A 23411-nucleotide genomic window follows, 5' to 3' on the forward strand; every position below is an offset into this window, starting at 1 on the left:
GCTAAATCTATTTTGCTTGTGCTCTGTCAATGGAACAACAGAGCCCGTAGGACAGCAGATCTGTTTATAGAATGGTGTACTGAATATTTTAAGCCCATTTTTGAGACCTTCCTTTCTATTACTGCTCTTCACAGTAGTGAAGACTACTGCAGCTAGTGCAGCTAGTCACCCAAGAGCTCTGACATGAGGTATAAGGAGAATAATGTTTTCATGTCTGCTCTCTATTCTTCAGTCCATGGATCAAGGAATAATCTTAACTTTCAAGTCTTATTATTTAAGAAACACGTTTCATAAGGCTATAGCTACCATAGATAGTGATTCCTCTGATGGATCTGGGCAAAGTAAATTGAAAACTTTCTGGAGAGAAAGAAAATTTTCTAGGTAGGTGTCACTAAAAACATTTGTGATTCATGAGAAGAGGATAAAATGTCAACATTAACAGGAGTTTAGAAGAACTTGATTCCAACCCCCATGGAGGACTTTGAGGGCTTCAAGACTTCAGTGTAGGAAGAAAGTACAGATGTGGTAGAAATGGCAAGATAATTAGAATTAGAAGTGGAGCCTGAAGATGTTACTGAATTGCTGCAATTTCGTGATAAAAGTTGAACTGATGAGGCATTACTTCCTCATAAGAAAACACAGAAAACCTACTGCTGGTAGATACGATGTGAACATTGTTGAAATGACAACAAAGGATTTAGAGTATTTTATAATCTGAGTTGATAAAGCAGTGACAGGGTTTGAGAGGATTGACTCCCATTTTGAAAGAGGTTCTACTATGCTACTAAACAGCATCAGATGCTACAGAGAAATTTGTGAAAGGAAGAGTCAGTTGATGCTACAAACATTATTACTGTTTTATTTTAGGAAATTGCCACAGCCACTGCAGCTTTCAGCAACCACTACCCTGATCAGTCAATAGCCATTCACATCAAGGCAAGATTCCCTACCAGCCAAAATATAATGACCCATTGATGGCTCAGATGATCATTAGCATTCTTTAGCAATAAAGTATTTTTTAACGAAGGTATGTACATTTTTTAGACTTGCTATTGAACACTTAATAGACTACAGTATAGTGTAAACATAAATTTTATATGCACTGGAAAACCAAAAAAATTGTGTGACTTGCTCTATTGTGATATTTGCTTTATTGTGGTAGTCTCAAATCAAGCTTGCAATATCTCTGAGTTATACCTGTACATTCTCACTCCTTTTTTAGAATTCAGTACTATTGGCATTATCAAAATATTTTCAGATGAAAGCTTAATGCTTTTTATAAACAGTGCTGAAACTTTAGCATGCATTGGGATCACCTAAAGGACTAATTAAAACAGAATGCTGGGTCCCACCTCCAGAGTTTCTAATTCAGTAGAGCTGAGGTGGGACCCAAGAGTTTGCATTTCTAAAAAAATTCCAGGTGAGAGGGACCACACTATCAGAACCACTGATGCAGACAGATCATTTGATGATATATATTTTCAAAATCAAAGCTGACAGGGGTTGTCATACCTACTCAAAAATAGCTTGTATGCTATTTAGAAGATGGTAAGTCATTGTCAAAGCCAGAGGGATACTAATGATGACTTACAGTTTCACAGGTTCTTAATTGACCATTTTGATCCACCTTGGCTGATGTCTAGTGTAACTTAATGCTTAGTAAAGTAAAAAATCTTTAAGCAATGTCTTGGCCCTAAGACTGTTATCTAAAATATGTTTTTACCTGTTTATATCCTCTTTGATAACTGTTAAAGTGATGCGGCAACTGAGAATTACGATTGTTGATTTAAATCATGGAATATAAAAAAAGATATAATAGTTGTTATGTCCTTCATAATTTCTAAAGCCATTATGAGATCTTAATTAAAAGAAACAAAAAATAAAACCCTCAATTTTTCCCTAGCCCTTACTCTACTTTTTATTTAAATGCAATTATAAAAACTCTGAATAACAAAAATTTAACTGGGAAAATGAAATTAGTATTCTTAATACTACTTAGTGGCTTTTAGATCTAGGACATATGCTTAATATGTATTCTGTTGATTTTTCAGTAGAGCATGTTAATTAACATATCTCAATTACCTATTGAATAATCTCTCTAAAATGCCTATCTGTGATTATTATTCATGAGATTATAATCCCATTTTAGCAGTACTGTGCCTATCTGTGATTATTATTCATGAGATTACACTTCCATTTTAGCAGTACCTTTCAACTCTGAGAAGACAAACCCAAGGGATTCTAGAAGAGCATCTGCTTGGAGAATGATTTCTCCAGTAATGATATCTGAAGGTTGAATAATAACAAGTGAATAGATGTAGACATTGACCAAGAATGACTAAGAGAGACAGTTAATTAATACAATCTGGGGAGGCATCAAATTAGCTATGGGGCAAATATCCTAGACTCAGGAATTAGGCACTATTAAGGTTGCAGGGGGTGCAAATTGAATTGAAAGAGGCAAGAATTTTTTTTTTTTTTTTTTTTTTTTGAGATGGAGTTTCGCTCTTGTTACCCAGGCTGGAGTGCAATGGCGCGATCTCGGCTCACCGCAACCTCCGCCTCCTGGGTTCAGGCAATTCTCCTGCCTCAGCCTCCTGAGTAGCTGGGATTATAGGCACGCGCCACCATGCCCAGCTAATTTTTTGTGTTTTTAGTAGAGACGGGGTTTCACCATGTTGAACAGGATGGTCTCGATCTCTCGACCTCATGATCCACCCGCCTCGGCCTCCCAAAGTGCTGGGATTACAGGCTTGAGCCACTGCGCCCAGCCGAAAGAGGCAAGAATTTAGCAAACAAAATGATAAACTACAACAGGTAATTAAATAAAGCAGCTTCTTATATATTCTCCAATAAAAATATATTCTTTGGAATGTTTCCTCATCATGGAAACATTGAGGGATAGAGGGATACACAAGCCATGATGGATTATTAGACACCTAACTTTGACATTAAACACTGAGAAATTCTTGAGTAGGGAGCCTCTGCTGTGTGAGCCTGATCTTTATCACCTTTAAAAAGCAATTAATAAAATCTAGTCTGCTTACTTCACAACATTTTCAGTATTTAATTTAATTATATACAAATGTGTAGTTTTGGTGTCTGTTCAGTGAGAATTGATTCTCATTTCCCCAAAAGTAATTTAAATGTTTTAATCAAACGTGCAGTGTTGACATCTTTACCTATCCCAGTACTTTTGTACTTTTAAATAAACATTTGGTCATTTAAATGAGGGAAAAAATACCTATATTTTCTTTTAAAACTCAAATGTCATAGCTTTTTAACTGTTCCAGTTGTTTCTGCTAACAGAAACAAGTAGATGTGCAGACCACAAAATAATAAATATTTTTGTCTAGTTTTTGGGAAAAAGAAAAGACTGTGTTATACTTTAAGAAAGTGTAAACTTAGTTTCATTTTAGCAATTCCATAGTTGAATCTGTCACTAAGTAATCATTAGCTAAAGAAAAAATCTAGTGACAGGGCACACAACTATGTAAGTAAAAATCCTAAAAGATTACCAATGTTAAGAATAAAATACAGTTACATAATTTTAAAATATTTCTAATGAGTGATAAGAAAAACTTGTCGGCCGGGCGCGGTGGCTCAAGCCTGTAATCCCAGCACTTTGGGAGGCCGAGGCGGGTGGATCACGAGGTCGAGAGATCGAGACCATCCTGGTCAACATGGTGAAACCCCGTCTCTACTAAAAATACAAAAAACTAGCTGGGCGTGGTGGCGCGTGCCTGTAATCCCAGCTACTCAGGAGGCTGAGGCAGGAGAATTGCCTGAACCCAGGAGGCGGAGGTTGCGGTGAGCCGAGATCGCGCCATTGCACTCCAGCCTGGGTAACAAGAGCGAAACTCCGTCTCAAAAAAAAAAAAGAAAAAGAAAAAGAAAAACTTGTCAATGGAATTTCTGAAGTCAATAGCCAATTTTTAACTTTCTGCTAATATGGCAATTATTTAACTTAAAAAACAGACACATTTCCTCGGTCAGTTTTTGGACATCTTATTCTGTAACTTCCTATTGATTAACATCACCTTTAATATTTTAGTACTTGACTTAACATTTTATCATTTGAATAATTCACATTTTATTAAACTCTTCATTTTTATAGGAACAACCAAACCATCAACCAACATTTTAACCTATTCATCTAAACTAAATTTTTTTCACCCTCATTTAATCTCTCAATTAAGATGCTTCTGGTTGCATGTAACAGAAAATGTAGCTTATTTATTATCTCACATTAGAGGAAGTCTAGTAGTAAGGTAGGCCCAGAGTTGGTTTCTTTGTTAGCTTAATTATATATTAAAGGACTTGGCTTCTTTGAGTCACTACTTTGCCATTCTTAGTATTATCTTTTCTCAGGGGAAGGGTGGACGGAAGGATAAAAAGGTGGCTGCTATACTTCCAAGCATTCGGAATCACTGAAAAGTGTTGCTAAATCAGACTGCTGCATCTAATCCCCAGAACTTGATTCAGTAAGACCCAATGGGTTGTGAGAATTTGCATTTCTAAAAAATTCCCAGATGATGCTGATGCTGCTAACAGTAGAGCCATGCTAAGAAATATTAACTTAGACTAATGATCCTGGAAACAAATGGATTTTTTTTCTTTTTAGTTGAGATGTAATAGTTGTACATATTTATGCAACACAGAGTGATATTTTGATACATCTGTACTACGTATAATCGCCAAATAAGGATAATTAACATAGCCATCACCTCAAAAGTTTACTTCTTTTTGTTGGGAACATTCCAAATCCTCTCTTCTAGGTTTTTGAAAATATAGAATAAATTATTGTTAACTATATTCATCCTACAGTGCTATAAAACACTATCATTTATTTCTCCTATCTAGATGTAATTTTGTATCCATTAAACAACCCCTCCATAGTTCTCCTCCCCACTACCTTTACTAGCCTCTAGTAACCACTATTCTACTATTTACTTCTATGAGTTCAACTGTTGAGCTCATATATTGGTGTGAACTGTGGTATTTATCTTTCTGTGCCTGACTTATTTCACTTAACCTAATGTCCTCCGGGTTCATCCACATTGCCATGAATGACAGGACTTAATTTTTATTTATGACTGAATTGTTTTCTATTGTGTATATAGTCCACATTTTCTCTGTCCATTCATTTGTTGATGGACTTGTAGTTTGATCCCATTATCCTGGCTATTGTGGATAATGCTGCATGGGGGTACAGATACCTCTTCAATATACTGATTTCCTTTTCTTTGGCTAGGTACCAGTAGCAGGATTGTTGGATCACGTGGTAGTTCTATTTTCAGTTTTTTGAGGAACCTTCATACTGTCTTCCATAATGGCTGTACTAATTTACAATCACACTAATATCTTATGAGTTGCCTTTTCTCTGTATCCTCACCAGCATTTGCTATTTTTGGTCTTTTTGATCATAGTCATTCTAACAAGTGTGAGGTGATATCTCATCGTGGTTTTGATTGTGCTTCCCTGATGATTAGCAATGTCGATTTTTTTTTTCATATACTTGGCCATTTGCTTGTCTGTTTTTGAGAAATGTCTTCAGATCATTTGCCTATTTGAAAATCAAAATATTCAGAAGTTTTCTGAGTTGTTGATTTTTTTTTTAGTTCCTTGTATATCCTGGATATTTTGTCAGGCAAATAGCTTGCAAATATTTACTTCCATTCTACAGATTGTCTCTTCACTCTGTTGATGATACTGTTTGGTGTGCAGAAGATTTTAGTTTGATATAGTCCCATTTGCCTATTTTTATTTTTGTTACTTGTGCTTTTAAATTCTTACCCCCAAATTTTTTTTCCTAGACCAATGTCCTGAAGTATTTTCCCTGTTTTCTTCTAGTAGTTTTAGAGTTTTGAGTCTTATATTTAATTATTTAATCCATATTGGGTTCATTTTTATATATTCTGAGACCTAGGGGTCTAATTTCAGTCTTCTTTCATGTGACTATCGAGTTTTCCCAATATCATTTATTGAAAATAATGTTATTTTACTACTGTATGTTCTTGGCTCCTTTTCTGAAAATTAGGTAGCTGTAAATTGTCAGATTCATTTCTAGGTTCTCTATTCTGTTCCATTTGTTTTTGTATTTGTTTTTATACCAATATGCTATTTTGGTCACTAAAGCTTTGTGGTATATTTTTAAGCCAGATAGAGTGATGCATTCAGCTTTGTCCTTTTTGCTTAGGATTGCTTTGGCTCCTCAGGATCTTTTGTGTTTCCATGTGAATTTTAAGATTCTTTTTTTCTATTTCTATGAAGAATATCATTGGTATTTTAATTGGAAATGCATTGAATCTGTAGCTTGAGTAGAATGGTCATTTTAACAATACTACTTCTTTCAATTCATGAGCATAGGATGTCTTTCCATTGTTTTTGTGTCCTCTGCTATTTATTTCATCTATGTTCATTGCAGAGGTCTTTCATCTCCTTGGTTAAATTTATTCCTCAATATTTTTTTGTAGCTAGTATAAATGGAATTGCTTTCTTGATTTCTTTTTGTTGTTGTTGTTATTGGCATATAGAAATGCTACCAGTTTTTGTATGTTGATTTTGTGTCCTACAACTTTACTGAATTTATTAGTTCTAAAAGTATTTTGGTGAAGTATTTAGGTTTTTCTGTATATAAGATCATGTTATCTGCAAACGGGGACAATTTAACTTCCTCTTTTCCAATTTCAATGGTCTTTGTTTATTTATCTTGCCTAATCTTTTTGTCTGATGTAAGTATAGACACTCCTACATACTTTTGGTTTTCATTTGTGTGTAATATATTTTTTCATTCCTTCACTCAGAGTCTAGTCTGTTTTTACAGGTGACACAAATTTCTTGTAGGCAGCATAAAGTGGGGTTTTGTTTTTTCTTATTCATTCAGCCAATCTGTATCTTTTTTTTTTTTTTTTGAGACGGAGTTTAGCTCTTGTTACCCAGGCTGGAGTGCAATGGCGCGATCTCGGCTCACCGCAACCTCTGCCTCCTGGGTTCAAGCAATTCTCCTGCCTCAGCCTCCTGAGTAGCTGGGATTACAGGCACGCGCCACCACGCCCAGCTAATTTTTTGTATTTTTAGTAGAGACGGGGTTTCACCATGTTGACCAGGATGGTCTCGATCTCTTGACCTCGTGATCCACCCGCCTCAGCCTCCCAAAGTGCTGGGATTACAGGCATGAGCCACCGCGCCCGGCCTCAATCTGTATCTTTTAATTGAGGGACTTTAAACTGTTTAGCCCCAAGGTTGTTATTGATAAACGAGGACTCACCTCTGTCATTTTGTTAATTGTTTTCTGAATGTTTTGTGTACCCTTTGTTTCTTTCTTATTGTTTTTCTTTGCAGTTTCATGATTTTCTGTAGTGATAAGGTTTAGTTCCTTCCTCTTTCTTATTTTTGTGTTTGTTCTACCAGTGAGTTTTACATTATTGTGTGTTTACATGATGGTAGATATTGTCCTTTAGCTTCCAAATGTGGGACTCTCTTAAGCATTTTTTGGAAGGGTATTGATGAATTTCCTATTTTTGGTTTCTGGGAAATACTTTATTTCTCCTTCATTTCTGAAAGTTAGCTTTGTTGGGTATATTTCTTGGCTGACAATTTCTTTCTTTCAGCATTTGGAATATATTATCCTACTCTCTCATGGCATGTAAGGTTTCTGCTGGAAAATATGCTGTTAGTCTGATGGGGATTCCTTTATATCTGACTTGATGCTTATCTCTTGCTGTTTTCAGAATTCTTTCTTCAATTTTGGCCATGTAACTATAATGCATTTCAAATAGGACCTTTTGGTGATTAATTTATTTGGAGATCTTTGAGCTTCAAGTATCTGGATGTTTATATCTCTCCTAAGATTTGGGAAGTTTTCAGCTATTATTATATTAAATAGGTTTTCTATGCTTTTAAACATCTATTCTCCTCCTGGAACTTTCAAAATGAAAATATTTCTTTGCCAAAATATGTCCCATATGTCGTATAGGCTTCCTTAATTCTTTTTTATTCTTTTTGCTTTTTTTTTGTTGGAGCACATTATTTAAAAAGTCTGTCTTAAAGTTCTAAAACCCTTTCTTCTGCTTGATCTGGTCTATTGTTGAAGCTGTTGATTGTACTGTTTATTTCTTTTTTTTTTATTGATGAGTGAGTATTGTACACATTCATGAGGTAAATAGTGATGTTTGGATACATATATGTAATATATTGTGATCAGATTAAGGCAATTAGCATATCCATCACCTTAAACATTTGCAATTTCTTTCTGTTGGGAACATTCAACATACACTTTCTAGCTATTTGAGACTATGTAAGTATTGTTTATTTCATTCATTGGGTTTCTCAGTTTTTTTTTTTTTTTTTTTTTTTTTGAGACGGAGTTTCACTCTTGTTACCCAGGCTGGAGTGCAATGGCGTGATCTCGGCTCACCGCAACCTCCGCCTCCTGGGTTCAAGCAATTCTCCTGCCTCAGCCTCCTGAGTAGCTAGGACTACAGGCATGTGCCACCATGCCCAGCTAATGTTTTGTATTTTTAGTAGAGACGGGGTTTCACCATGTTGACCAGGTTGGTCTCGATCTCTCGACCTTGTGATCCACCTGCCTCGGCCTCCCAAAGTGCTGGGATTACAGGCTTGAGCCACCGCGCCCGGCCTCGGGTTTCTCAGTTTTAATATTTGTTTTTTGTTATGAAATCTAACTCTGTTAGATTTTTCATTCAAATCATGAATTTTTTCTTGATTTTATTGTATTGTTATCTGTGTTTGCTTGCATTTCACTGAGTTTTCTGAAGATAATTATTTTGAATTTCTTTTCAGGCATTTCATGCATTTTCTTCTTTGGGATTCTGTTACTGAAGAATCGTGGTGTTTTCTGGTGCTGTCACATTTTCTTGTTTTTTCTTTTTATGTTTTTTGTTTCTCTATGTTGATATCTGTGTACCTGGTGTAACAGTTTTTCTTCCAATTTTGTGGAGTATCTTTCACAAAAAAAGACTTTTTCCTATAGATGTATTCATAATGTCAGTTGGGTAGAGTGCTTTAGCTTTCATTCTGGGTGAGCGCGGTAGTATAGTCTCTGTGTAATTTATTTTGCTGTCATCAACATCAGTGGTGTCTGCAACCTCCTCAGTGGCTTAGGTTCCAATTGTCTGTGGAGGCTGTGGGAAAGCTGTGCTGGATGGGGATGGCAGTTGAGATGATCCTTAGGCCTCTGGGCAGCACATGGGTGCATGGTGACCTCATCGCTGGAGTGGTCTGGGTTGCTGGCAGAAGTGATAGTAAGCCTCAGGTGATGTGGTTCTTTAACCCTATTTGGTGTGGTGGTGACAGCAGGTCCCTGGGAGGAGTGCAGAGGTTTTGATGGTGGCTGGGAATGGATGTTTGAGGATGACTTATGATATTCATTAAAAGATACAATGTAATTGCCATTACAGTATTATCATTACAGTATATTGTTAGAAAATTAGAGGTCTCTTTACTCACCTCAAAGGGCCTGGTGTCATTTTTAGTTTGTAAGCCTCCTGTTAAATATTCTAGACTGGGACACTGCTCATTTAGAATACCAATATTTCTAGTAGCTGATGTAGCAGTTTTGCAGAAAATAGTTTTGCATTCAGATGTTTGAATTAAGAGCTGATTGGGCAAGTTTAAGCCCCAAATTTTCACTTGAGCTTATCTGTTCCCACTCATAGAAAGTTTTACCCTCCAAAACTCATTTTTCTGATTCTCTTAAATATAGGAAATTTGGAAATATTAAACATTTAAAATATGATATAGGCTACAAAAGCATTACCTTTTATAACCAAGGAAGCAAAAATAAGGTTGTCTGAAGGCATACTACAAGTGCCTCTAATCCAGTTTTCCATTTGATCTTTTATTGTAGCAATAAATTTTCTAACCTAAAGGATGAACAGTTGGCTTGTATTGCAAAAACTCTTTCCTGCCAATTTGTAATTACCCTTCTCTATCATTTATCTCACAAGCTATATTGCTAAATTGTAATTCTTCCTTTTTCATTATCTATTTCAAAAAGCATCTCATTGATAAGGGTTCTATATTTCCCGTAGTATGCTCAGTGGGAGTAGTGGTCTGTTTCCATGATTGCCCAGGGCTAAACGGCAGGATCCTCATTAAGCCTTGGGGCTCTGTAGCTTACTCTCTAATTTATTATCATAATGGCATTTTGTGACTTTTTCCTCATTTATTTGCACAATAGGAAGCACAGTAGAGAGAGATGATTTCTGCAGGGGGGCCTGGAAGGACATGGGACAAATTCAGACCCAGATGCAAGCTTTGCAGAAAATATCTGACTTCTAGCAGTTTTGGGGATAGACAACTTTTAAGTGTAAAATGTACCATTTTGGAGGTATGAAGAAATGCAACCTTTCCCAAAGCTCTCTCACATCTCAGTGTGCAGCATGATAAAGAGAGATTGAAAATGTTTCTGATATCAAATTGATAAAGCATTTAAATGGAAGGAGGAAGCTATTAATGCAAACACAGCCAGAGGCCTACAGATATGATATAGAATTTGTCCCACTGTTTCAACTACTTAAAACAACCAACCCATCAGCAAAGTTTTCAAAGTTAGTAGAAGATATTGGCCAGTGGCAATTTAAGTTACTCACCTATTTTAAGACCTGTTGCTTCTACATAATCTCCTAGCTGTCTTGTCCAGAAATCAAGGGGAAATTCTTTGATCTCTAAGGTAATGACTAAAGACAGTGCTGGAAATAACAGTAGGTCCTCGTGTAATGTTGTTGATAGGTTCTTGGAAACTGTGATTTCAAGCAAAAAAAAAAAAAAGTATTAAAGTAAAATCAACTTTACCATAGGCTAATTGATATAAACAAGAGTTAAAGTTCCCACAGCGTATTTCTGGTCAGTCACAAACACGTCACTAAAGTTCTAAATAGGGACCAAAATACTTTTTTTCAACTTTCACTTTTATTTTTTTGTCAACTTTCACCTTTTTCCAACTGCTATTTGTATTTTTCCTAAAGCAGATTTGCTTGAGAATCTTATTTTAAAATTTTTATTTAGGTATATTATGTTTATGTCGTACATGAGATTTTGATATAGGCATGCAATGCAATGTGTTACATCTCAAGCTTTTATTTTTGTGTTACAAATGATCTATTTATATTGTTTTAATTATTTTAAAATGTAAAATTGGCCAGGCACAGTGGCTCATGTCTGTAATCCCAAAACTTTGGGAGGCTGAGGTGGGAGGATCATGAAATCAGGAGATCAAGACCATCCTGGCCAACATGGTAACACCCTGACTTTACTAAAAATACAAAAATTAGCTGGGCATGGTGGCATGTGCCTGTAATCCCTGCTACTCAGGAGGCTGAGGCAGGAGAATCGCTTGAATCAGGGAGATGAAGGTTGCAGTGAGCCGAGATTATGCCACTGCACTCCAGCCTGGTGACAGAGTGAGACTCTCTTTAAAAAAAAAAAAAGGGGGCCGGGCGCGGTGGCTCAAGCCTGTAATCCCAGCACTTTGGGAGGCCGAGGCGGGTGGATCACGAGGTCAAGAGATCGAGACCATCCTGGTCAACATGGTGAAACCCCGTCTCTACTAAAAATACAAAAAATTAGCTGGGCATGGTGGCGCATGCCTGTAATCCCAGCTACTCAGGAGGCTGAGGCAGGAGAATTGCCTGAACCCAGGAGGCGGAAGTTGCGGTGAGCCGAGATCGCGCCATTAAACTCCAGCCTGGGTAACAAGAGTGAAACTCCATCTCAAAAAAAAAAAAAAAAAGTTAAATTATTATTGACTATAGTCACCCTGTTGTGCTAGCAAATACTAGGTTTTACTTATTCTTTCTAACTAAATTTTTTGTACCTATTTGTCATCCCCACCTCCTACCCCTGTCCCCAACACCCTTCCCAGCCTCTGGTAACCTTCATTCTACTCTTTATCTCCATGATTTGCATATGTTGAGCCATCATTGCATCCCAAGGATAAAGCTCACTTGGTCATGATGAATGATGTTTTTAAGGTATTGTTGAATTTGGTTTGCTAGTATTTTGTGGAGGATTTTTGCATTAATATTCATCAGAGAAACCAGCCTGTAGATTTTTTTTTTTTTTTTTTTTTTTTTTTTTTTTGATGTGTCTTTGTTTTTTGTATCAGGGTAACACTGGCCTTCTAGAACGAGTTTGGAAGTATTCCCTCTTCCTCTACTTTTTTTTTTGTAATAGTTTGAGTAGCACTGGTATTAGTTCTCCTTTAAATGTTTGATAGAATTCAGCAGTGAAGCCATCAGGTCCCAAGCTTTTCTTTGCTGGGAGACCTTTTATTATGGCTTGTTACTTGTTATTGGTCTGTTCAGGTTTTGGATTTCTTCATGGTTCAACCTTGGTAGGTTGTATGTGTCTAGGGATTTATCCATTTCATCTAAATTTTCCAATTTATTAGCATATGGTTGATCATACTGAGCACTAATAATCCTTTGAATTTCTATAGTATCAGTTGCAATGTTTTTATTTTCCTCTCTGATTTTATTTATTTGGGTCTTTCCCTTTTTTTCTTTGTTAGTCTGGCTAACGATTTGTCAGTTTTGTTCATCTTTTCAAAAAACTTTTTGTTTCATTGACATTTTTATTGTTGTCTTCATTTCAAACTTATTTCTGCTTTGATCTTTATTCTTTTTTCCTACTAATTTTGGGTTTGACTGCTATTGCTTTTTAAATTTTTTAAAAGATTCGTCATTAGGTTATTTATTTGAAGTCTTCCTCTTCTTCTTCTTCTTCTTCTTTTTTTCTTTTGAGACAAGAGTTTTGCTCTTTTGCCTAGGCTAGAGTGCAGTGTGTGATCTTTGCTCACTGCAACCTCTGCCTCCCAGGCTCATGTGATTCTCTTGCCTCAACCTCCCAAAGAGCTGGGATTAGAGGCACCTGCTACCATGCCCAGCTAACTTTTGTATTTTTAGTAGAGACGTGGTTTTACCATGTCGTCCAGGCTGGTCTCAAACTCCTGACCTAACCTCAAGTGATCCACCCACCTCAGCCTCCCAAAGTGCTAAGCCACCACACCCAGCCCTCTTTATTCTTTTTGAGGTAGGTACTTAAAGCTATAAACTTCCTTCTTAGCACTTAAAGCTATAAACTTCCCTCTTTCACCATATCTGATAGGTTTTGGTATATTGTGTTTCCATTATCATTTGTTTCAATAAATTTTTCAATTTCCTTCTTAATTTCTTTTTCTTTTTCTTTTTTTTCTTTCTTTTTTTTTTCTATCATCTCAGCTCACTGCAACCTCTGCCTCCTGGGTTCAAGTAATTCTCCCACCTCAGCCTCATGAGTAGCTGGGATTACAGATGCCAGCCACCATGCCCAGCTAATTTTTGTACTTTTAGTAGAGACAGGATTCCACCATGTTGGCCAGGCTGGTCTTGAACTCCTGACCTCAGTTGATCTGCTTGCCTTGGCCTCCCAAAGTGTTGAGGTTACAGGCGTGAGTCACTATACCCATTCTCCTTCTTAATTTCTTTATTGACCCACTGGTCAGTTAGGAGCATGTTTTTGAATTTCCATGTATTTGTATAGTTTCCAAAATTCCTCCTTATTAATTCTAGCTTTATTCCATTGTTGTTAGATAAGATGCTTGATATTATTTCTTTTTTTTGGGAAATGTTTAAGACTTCTTTTGTGACCTAACATATGGCCTGTCCCTGAGATTACTCCATGTGTTGAGAAGAATGTGTAATCTGCAGCCATTGGATGAAATGTTCTGTAAATATCTATTAGGTTCATTTGGTCTATAGTGCAGACTAAGTCTGATGTTTGTTAATTGTCTAGGAGATCTGTCCAATGCTGAAAATGGAGGGTTGAAGTCTCCAGCTATTTTGTATTGAGGTCCATCTCTCTCTTTAGCTCTAATAAAATTAGCTTTATATATCTGGGTGCTCCTGTCTTGGGTACATTTACATTTATAATTGTTATATCCTCTTGCTGAATTAACCCCTTTATCATTATATGATGACCTTCTTTGTCTCTTCTTACAATTTTTGTCATGGAATCTATTTTGTCAGATATAAGTATAGTACTTCTGCTCTATTTTGGTTTCCATTAGCTTGGAATATCTTTTTCCATCATTTTATTTTCAGCCTATGTGTCTCTTAATAGGTGAAGTGTGTTTCTTATAAATAATAGATCATTGGGTCTTGTTTTTTTTTTTTTTTTTTTTTTTTGAGACGGAGTTTTGCTCTTGTTACCCAGGCTGGAGTGCAATGGCGCGATCTCGGCTCACCGCAACCTCTGCCTCCTGGGTTCAGGCAATCCTCCTGCCTCAGCCTCCTGAGTAGCTGGGATTACAGGCACGTGCCACCATGCCCAGCTATTTTTTTGTATTTTTAGTAGAGACGGGGTTTCACCATTTTGACCAGGATGGTCTCGATCTCTCGACCTCGTGATCCACCCGCCTCAGCCTCCCAAAGTGCTGGGATTACAGGCTTGAGCCACCGCGCCCGGCCTGGGTCTTGTTTTTTAATCCATTCAGGCACTCTGTGTCTTTTGGTTGGAGAGTTTTGTGCATTTGCATTTGATGTTTTTATTGCTAAGTAGAGACTTCCTCTTATCATTTTGTTATTTGTTTGCGGGTTGTTGTTTTATGGTTTTCCTTTCCTTCTTTCCTTCCTTCCTTCCTCCTCTCTTCATTTTAGTGAAGGTGATTTTCTCTGGTGGGATGATTCAATTTCTTGCTTCTTACAGTTTTTGTGTCTGTTGTATGCTTTTCAATATGAGGCTTGCAAATACTATCTTATAATCCATTATTTTAGACTTAAGACAACTTAAAACTGATGACAGAAACAACAAATCATGCAAGAAGAAGATTAATAGAAACTCTACATTTAACTTTGTCCCCCCGCTTTTTAACTTCTTATTTTTCTTTCTTTTTTTGAGACAGAGTCTCACTCTGTTGCCCAGACAAGAATGCAGTGGCACAATCTTGGCTTACTGCACACTCCGCCTTTCAGTTCAAGTGATTCTCCTGCCTTAGCCTCCTGAGTAGCTGGGATTACAGGCACATGCCACCACGCCTGGCTAATTTTTGTATTTTTAAAGTAGATACGGCATTTCACCTTTTTGGTCAGGCTGGTCTCAAACTCCTGACCTCATGATCCGTCTGCCTTGGCCTCCCAAAGTGCTGGGATTACAGGCATGAGCCGCCGTGCCCATCCTTCATGTTTCTCTTTATGTCTTATTGTAGTACGTCTTGAAAAGTTGTTGCAGTTATCATTTTTGATTCGTTCACCATTTAGACTTTCTACTTAAGAGTACTTTACATGCCACAATTACAGTTTGTTTTTGCAGTTATAATCTGTAATTTTTCTATGTGCTTACTATTACCAGTGAGTCTTGTACATATGAAGGATTTTTTTAAAAATTTTATTTTAGGTTTGGGGGTACACATGAAGGTTACATAAAGATACATCATGAGGGTTTGTTGTACATATTCATATAGATGATTTATTGCTCATTAACATCTTTGTCTTTCAGTTTGAAGAACTCTCTTTAGCATTTTTTTTAGGACAAGTCTAGCATTGATGAATAGCTAGCTTTTGTTGGTCTGGGAAGGTCTTTAGTTGTCCTTCATGCTTGAAGAATATTTTCACCAAATATACTATTGTACAATAATTGTTTGTTTTTTCCTTCAGCACTTTAAATATGTCACACCACTCTCTCTTGGCCTGTAAGATTTCCACTGAAAAGTCTGCTGCCAGACATATGGGAGCTCCATTTTATTTTATTTGTTTCTTTTCTCTTGCTGCTTTTAGGATCCTTTCTTTACCCTTGACTTTTAGGAGTTTGATTATTGAATGCCTTGGCGTAGTCCTTGGGTTAAATCTGCTCGGTGTTCTACAATCTTTTTGTACTTGAGTATTGATATCTTCCTTGAGGTTTAGGAAGTTTTCTGATATTATCCCTTTGAATAAACTTTATGTCACCATCTCTTTCTCTACCTCCTCTTTAAGGCCAATAACTTAAAGGCTATTTTCTAGATCTCATAGGCATGATTCATTCTTTCTTATTCTTATTTCTTTTGTCTTCTCTGTGTATTTTCAAATAGACTTTTTTCATGCTATTTTTTCTGCTTGATCAATTCTGCTTTTAAGAGACTCTGATGCATTCTTTAGTACTCCAATTGCATTTTTCAACTCCACAAGTTTTGCTTCTTTTAATTACTTCAATTTGTTTGTTAAATATTTCTGATAAAATTCTGAATTTCTTCTCTGTCATCTCAAATTTCTTTGAGTTTCCTAAAAAGAGCTATTTTGAACTGTCTGAAAGGTCACATTATCTCTTTTTCTCCTGGATTGGTCCCTGGTGTCTTATTCAAATCATTTGGTGAGGTCATTTTTTCCTGCATGGTATTGATGTTTTTTGGTGTCTGAGCATTGAAATGTTAGATATTTATTGTAGTCTTCAGTTTGGTCTTGTTTGTACCCATCTTCCTTAGGAAGGCTTTTCAGGTATTTGAAAGAACTGGGGTGTTGCGATCTAAGCCATAGCTGCATTAGGGGCACCTCAAGCCCAGTGATGCTATGGTTCTTGCAGGTTTGTAGAGGTACTACCTTGGTGGTCTTAGATAAAGCCCTGAAGAATTATCTGTATTTCAAGGTAGAGACTCTTGTTCTCTTCCCTTACTTTCTTCCAAACAAATGAAATCTCTCTTGCTGTGCTGAGCTGCCTAGGGCTGGGCGTGGGGTGACATGCCATCCCACCCCGGCCCTCATCACTGGGACAGTGCTGGCGCGGCCCTAGGTCTTGCCCAAGGTTCTCTGTAATTACTACCTAGGTACTACCTATGTTCACTCAAGTCCCTAGGGCTCTACCATTAGCAGGTAGAGAAGCCAGCCAGGTTTATTTCCTTCCCCTCAGGGCACTGAGTTTCCCATAGCCCCTCCCTAGTGGGTCCAAATATGCTGTATGGGAGCTAGGGACTGTAGCTGAAAACCTTACATGTCTATCTGATGTTCTATTCTACTGCAGCTAAGCGGGCACTTAAACCACAATACAAAGTCCTTCCTGCTATTTTCTCCCCTTTCTACAGGAAGAGGAGCCTCTCCCTGTGGCAACTACTACCACTGGGCCATGGGTGGTTTTCCACACCACCACTGATATTTACTTAAAGCCCAAAGGACCTTCAGTCAGCTTGTGGTGAATGCTGCCAGGCTTGTGACATACTCTTCAGGGCACTGGGCTCCCCTCTGGCCTAGGGGAGGTCGAGGAGTGCCATCCAAGATGTTAGGCCTGGGATCAGGGACTTCAAGAGCGCACCTGTGGTTTGCACTGCTCTGACTGAGCTGGTATCTAAGGTGCAAGACTAAGTCCTTTTTACTTTCCCCTCTGCTTTCTTCTCTAGCAGAAGGAGTCTCTCACCATAGCCACCACAGCTGGCAATGTGCTGGGTCTCACCTGAAGCCATGTCCATGCCATGGTGCACTACCTGGGTATTGCTGTTGATTATTTAGGGCCCAGGGGCTCTTCAGTCACAGGTGATGAATCCTGCCAGGTGTGGATCCTTCCCTTCAAGGCAGTAGGTTACCTTTTGGCCCATGTTGGTCTAGCCATGTCGTCCATGAGCTAGGGTTTGGCATGAGGGCCTCATGACTGCCCCATGCCATATCCTACTGTAACTGAGCTGGCATCCAAGATGCAAAACAAATTCCTTTTTTACTCTTTGCTCTCCTCTTCATAAGCAAGAGGGAGGGAGTCACTTTTGTTGCTTCAAGCTGTGCTGCCTGGGGTTGGGGGAAGGATGGCAAAAGCACTCCCTTAGACCCCCTGGCTGGTGTCTCCCTAGGTCATGTACCACCCTAGTCCAGTGGCTCTAAGCCCAACCCTGCACTAGGAGTTGCCTAGGAACTGCAATCCTTGGGTTCTAGACAGCCTTTCAAGTCTACCTGGAACCCCAGAGCACTTTGGCCCATGGTGGTGAGGCTTGCCAAAAACTCAAGTTCTGACTATTGGGTTGGGCCATTGCCCTCTGGTTGGGTATGGTCCAAATGTTCACTTCAGGCATGGGTGCTGGCTGAGCTAGCATGGCTTTGTTCTCCACTGTGACATGGCAGCACTGAGTTTAATAGAAAGACCCCTAGTCACTGCACTCTCCCTCCCCCAAGTGCAGAGACTCTTTGTGTAGCATGGGTGCTGCTAGGTTATGGGGGAGGGGTGATATTGGTGATTTAAAACTGTCTCTCCTACTCTCTTCAATGATATAAATGTAAAACCAGGTACTCTGATTTTTGGTTCTTGTAATGGTGCTTTCCAGTATGAAGACAGTTGTTAAAATTTGGTGTTCCTGTTGGGGGTTATCAATGGTATAGGCTTCTATTCTGCCATCTTGCTCTGCTCTCCAAAACACTTCTAATATTAAACATTGAAATAAATATGAGTTTTACATACATTTATGAAATATTAATAAAACAAATAAGGTAATTATTTACCCAATTATTTCAGTTCTGGGTTGTAGGTAGCCTGAGCCTATCTGGTATCTCAGCACTCAATGCAGGAATCAACCTTGGACAGGATGCCATTCCATCACAGAATACACACACTCACTCACACTGGGACAATTTAGACGTGTTAATTAACCCAACATACACAACTTAGGGATATAAGAGGAAACCAGAACGCCTGGAGAAAACCCATGTCGACACGGGGAGGATGTGCAAATTCAATACAGACAGTGGCCCCACTAGTAATTGATTTTTGTTTTCTCATCATTTAATGAAATGATGTATTTGAGGACCTAATGTATAATGGTTTTTGTCAGTCACTAATATGCATGCCATCAAAATCCAAAGCACAGGATCAGCTAACATTTCTCAAAGGCATGGAAACAATGGCCTCAACACTGTTACCTTTAAATTTCAAATGGTTACCTTGGCTCAAAATCTACGTGTGTGCGATTTTATCTGCTCCAGGCAGTGCTCAACATTGAGCACTTCTTACAACAATCAGAACTTATTCCCATTCAGATAATGTTGTCCTAGGTAATCCCTTTGTGGTTTTTGGAGATGTAGGTTCATTTTTAAAACTTTTTTTTTTTTTTTTTTTGAGACAGGTTCTTGCTCTGTCCGCCAGGCTGGAGTGCAGTGGCGTGATTACAGTTCACTGCAGCTTCGACCTCCTGGGCTCAAGCCATCGTCCCACCCCAGCTGCCTGAGTATCAGGGACCACAGGTGTGTGCCACTGCACCCAGCTAATGTTCTATTTTCTGTAAAGACAGGGTCTCACTATGTGGTTCAGCCTGGTCTTGAACTCCTGGGCTCATGCAATTTTCTTGCCTCAGCCTCCCAAAATGTTGGGATTACAGGTATGAGCTGCACCAGATCATTAAACTTCTTAAAAATCCCTTAACTCCTCTTTGTTTTATAGGAAAGTAGAAGCCTGGATTTCAGTTTGATCATAGGAAGCGAGTAGATTGTTATTCACAAAAAATATTTACGATAAACATTTTTCAGGTTATCCATTTATTTAACAGGTCTTTGTTACATATTTACTGCAGTCAAGTGTTCTGGGGCCAGAGGTGAATGATGACAGTTTGGAGACTAGATGAAATATTCTTTTAAATGAGTACATTCATATATCAAAACAAATCCTGTAGTTTATATAATTTGGAATATTGTATGTCTGTTTTCCATGGAAATGATGAAGTTCAGAGTTGACTCTTGGTCACGGGACTCACACTCACTTTGCTCTTACCCCTTTCTTATTTTTACATGCCCCCCATCCACACTCACGTCTAATCCAGAAGACTGGTAGTAAGTAGGAGATACCAAATATCGCCATTGGCTCTTTTAAAGAAGTTTCTTTCAAGTATGACACAGTCTCTCCATTCATCTGAGCCAAGTATGACACATCTGTGTCATACTTGAAATAAACTTCTTTAAAAATAAAAATTAAGACTATAAGTTCTCTCATTTCATCTTCTCAGTTTCATCAAATATTTCATGTTTAGAATGTTAGCAAGTGTGAAAGAGGCTACAGAATTTTGTGAGTGATAAAATATTTATAGAGTACTTGGGGATCTGGGTGCTATTAAAACCAACCAAACACAAGTAGCTCATATGAGTCCTTCAATTTTTATTCTTGCTTCCAACTTTTATTCTTCCAGCACTGCTAAAACATGGAACCAAGGAGATTTATAGCAATACTGGTAGATGTTTGTTAGGCACTAACTTCAAACAACACTCTTGGCAATAAAACTGTATTTCTCTAAACTTGACATTTAGCATGGCCTTTACCCTGTAGGAAGAAAAATACTTCTGTTCTGTTGGAGTAGGTTAACTTATAAAAATAAAGTGATGGCTGGGTGCGGTGGTTCATGCCTGTAATCCCAGCACTTTGGGAGGCCAAGGCAGGTAGATTACGAGGCCAGGAGTTTGAGACCAGCCTGACGAAGATGGTGAAACCCCATCTCTACTAAAAATACAAAAATTAGCTGGGTGTGGTGGTGGGCGTCTGTAATCTGGGACTCAGGAGGCTGAGGCAGGAGAATCACTTAAACCCAGGAGGCGGAGGTTGCAGTGAGCCGAGATTACACCACTGCACTCAACCCTGGGTGACAAAGCAAGGCTCCATCTCAAAAAAAAAAAAAAGAAAAATTAGAGTATGCATCTTTATATGTTTTTAACATGTCCAACTTTGCCAGCCATGGTGGTGCATGCCTCTAATCCTAAGCACTTTAGGAGGCCGAGGTGGGAGGATCTCTTGAGCTCAGGAGTTCAAGATTGCGGTGTACTATAACGGCACCATTGCACTGTAGCCTGATGACAGAGACTTTCTCTCTTAAGTTAGTAAGTAAATCAATAAATAAAATGTTCAGCTTAAGATAAAATGACAATTTATTTTCTAGCAGCTAGGTGAAATTCCTTAACTATTAACCTCTGGTACTTTAAACAATATTAAAATAGCCTTTAAAAGAAGACATTAATTAATTGAGGAACGATTTTTAAAATAATTTTTTCCAAGTTTTATTTTTAAATCCCTGAAGAACCACATACTCTTTTACCATCCAGGTTTATAAAAATGTAGCTATCAAATTTGATATTAAAAACAAGATGCCTCACATCCTCTGTAGAATAAGTCACAGTATAAAGAAAATTAGAACATCATGACCATTCTTCAGTCTTTCCCATCTGTAATATTTCTCCCAAGTGGAGAAGTCTGACAAATTTCCCCTTCTTGCTCATGTGATCACTTTTTGCATCAGATGCATTTAATTTTGTAGGTTAAATATCCAGGACAAAAGGAGAGCAGAAATAATTTTTAGAGCTATGATTTCTATGGAAGCAGTAAGAGGAAACTTGGACATAATGTTTCATGGCCGTCAATCTCATTGTAGCTTCCTAACACTCCAGGCATTTGCTTGTTTCTCTGTATAATAATCTTATACTTTTATAGTGCTTATAATTTGCAACCTGTGTTCATTTACTTTACCAGATTCTTAGTCTTTTGAAAGAAGGGTGGTATGTGTGTATGAATATATATACATATATATGTATGTGTATGTTTGTATATACATACACATATGTGTGTATGACATACATATGTATATAGTCATCCCTCAGTGTCCACAGGGGATTGGTTCCAGAACCCCCTCAGACATCAAAATTTGCAGTTTCTTATATAAAATGATGTCTTGGTCAATTCTTCTTGGTAAAGCTGATCTTGATCTTACCAGTTTCTTCTTTAGCTTAGTAATAGGAACAATGAGTTTCATAATTTAGGCGACCAAAAGTAAATTTCAGTTTAAGTCATTTAGGTATAAACCATGGAGCTATAAATCTTTTGGAGGAGTTTTAGGTTCAATGTCAATGCTAGAGTATTGCAGTATATTAATACAATAGATAGTTCTGAAAAGTTGCTTTAGATGTTTCAGCTAAAGTGACCCAATATCAAATTCTGTAGTTACCTTCTATTTTGTAAATGCATATGCTAATATCAAAGTGTTTATATTGTGTAGTTTCCTACCTTAGATGCTTTTTTAAATATAATATTGTTGTTTCAGGGTTGAATATGTATAGTAATGACCATTACAAATTGATTACATTGAACAAGAGATAGCACATTCATTGTACAACTCATAGGCTATGTCGCTGTGTAGACAAAAATTACTGACTGTGCAAGTCAGAGGTGGATCATAAATACTAACTCTTAAGACTAGAAATCTACTTGATAGTGATTTTTACAGGTTTATCTTTAAAAGTGACCTCGCTGAATACAGTTCAATATTTCTTAAAAGAAAGGGAAATCTAGAAAGCGGTCCAGAATGTTTGATCTTAGTCTAGTACCACTTACTTGGGAACAAACATAGAAACACAGGCAACCCCGTCCGTTAATTTTGATGTTGAACGTGTGGTTAGAGAGCACACTGGGATATGTTACAGGATCTGAAATGAAAAGCAAATGTGTTAAGTTTCTAGGTGTTGATGGAGAAAAACACATCTAGCATACAGTAAGGTTTTTTGTTTTTTTTTTTTTTGAGTTCTCTGGAGAGTAACCACCAACCAGCAGGTGAAGCTCTGCCCTCTAGTGGTTATGGCTGTGAGGGGACTTCTGTTCAACAACGGGTCTGGCTCACTAAGGTTTATTAAAACCAATCGTTCATTAAAAAGCATTTATTAGGGGTCTCGGTGAGATGCCAAGCAAGTTCAATGTTCAAGTTCACGTGAAAAGGCATTGCCACTGGACAAAGGCACAGCAAGCGAAGTGCTTGTTCTTTGGCTTCGGTCACTTTAAGACTGGTTTCTAATCGCTGTTCCAGCCTCTCCCTAGTTCCACACACTACAAACGAATGAAAACCTGGAGCTCTCTGAGGTTGAACCTTGCGCTCTCATTACACATGGTAACTGAAGCACACCCCGTACAGAATTTTGGGAGGTCGCACCGCGATGTCTGGCTCCCGCAAGAACCAGTCAGTGCCGGGGTTTGCAAGTGAGGGTGCAAGACTTGCGAGGCTGCTCACGGTGCTCCAGGGTGGAGCACAGACACCTCGTCCCTGCCTTCCGCGGCCCTCACGTCGCCTGCTGAGATTGTGACGGCCGCCCCGATGGGAGCGGCTTCTCCTATCGACTTTGTAGAGAGCGCTTAAACGCCTGGGGGACAGCGGCCATGACTGTGCCGGTCGGCTTGGGCCGACCCAGCGGCCGCTCTACGGGAATGCGTGGCCGAATCTCCAATCCCTTACCCCAGGGACTGTGCCCGCCCGCTTGTACGCGTTCAGTGGGTGCGTACAAGCGGGCGGGCACGGTCCCTGGGGTAAGGGGGGAGCCAGCAAGAACAGGGCGAGCCACTAACCACGCGCGACGTCCTACCGGACTGCTCCGGACCCAAATACTGCCCATTCCCGGCGGAGGGCTCGGCCCTCACTTTACTTCCGCTTTCCCCGCCCGTGAGCACCA

General features: G+C 38.5%; 1 protein-coding gene and 1 long non-coding RNA gene across 7 annotated transcripts in view; one reads left to right on the forward strand and one right to left on the reverse strand.

Moving 5' to 3' along the window:
* The window catches only part of LOC141585573 (uncharacterized), a 68636-nt gene extending 45245 nt beyond the window's left edge, over window positions 1-23391 (reverse strand). For 2 of the 3 annotated variants that reach the window (XR_012519105.1, XR_012519104.1), the window contains exons 1-2: window positions 22309-23182; window positions 10617-10766 (exon numbers count right to left, since the gene is read on the reverse strand). This is a non-coding gene — a long non-coding RNA (uncharacterized LOC141585573). Of the gene's footprint in view, window positions 1-10616; window positions 10767-22308; window positions 23183-23307 lie in introns of those variants that run through there. The other variant, XR_012519106.1, reaches the window with a different exon arrangement.
* Window positions 1-23411, forward strand: part of ATP2C1 (ATPase secretory pathway Ca2+ transporting 1) — a 165584-nt gene that overhangs the window by 18582 nt on the left and 123591 nt on the right. The gene's annotated exons all lie outside the window — the stretch shown is intronic.

Source organism: Saimiri boliviensis, chromosome 9 (assembly GCF_048565385.1).
Source record: "Saimiri boliviensis isolate mSaiBol1 chromosome 9, mSaiBol1.pri, whole genome shotgun sequence".
Lineage (NCBI taxonomy): Eukaryota > Metazoa > Chordata > Mammalia > Primates > Cebidae > Saimiri > Saimiri boliviensis.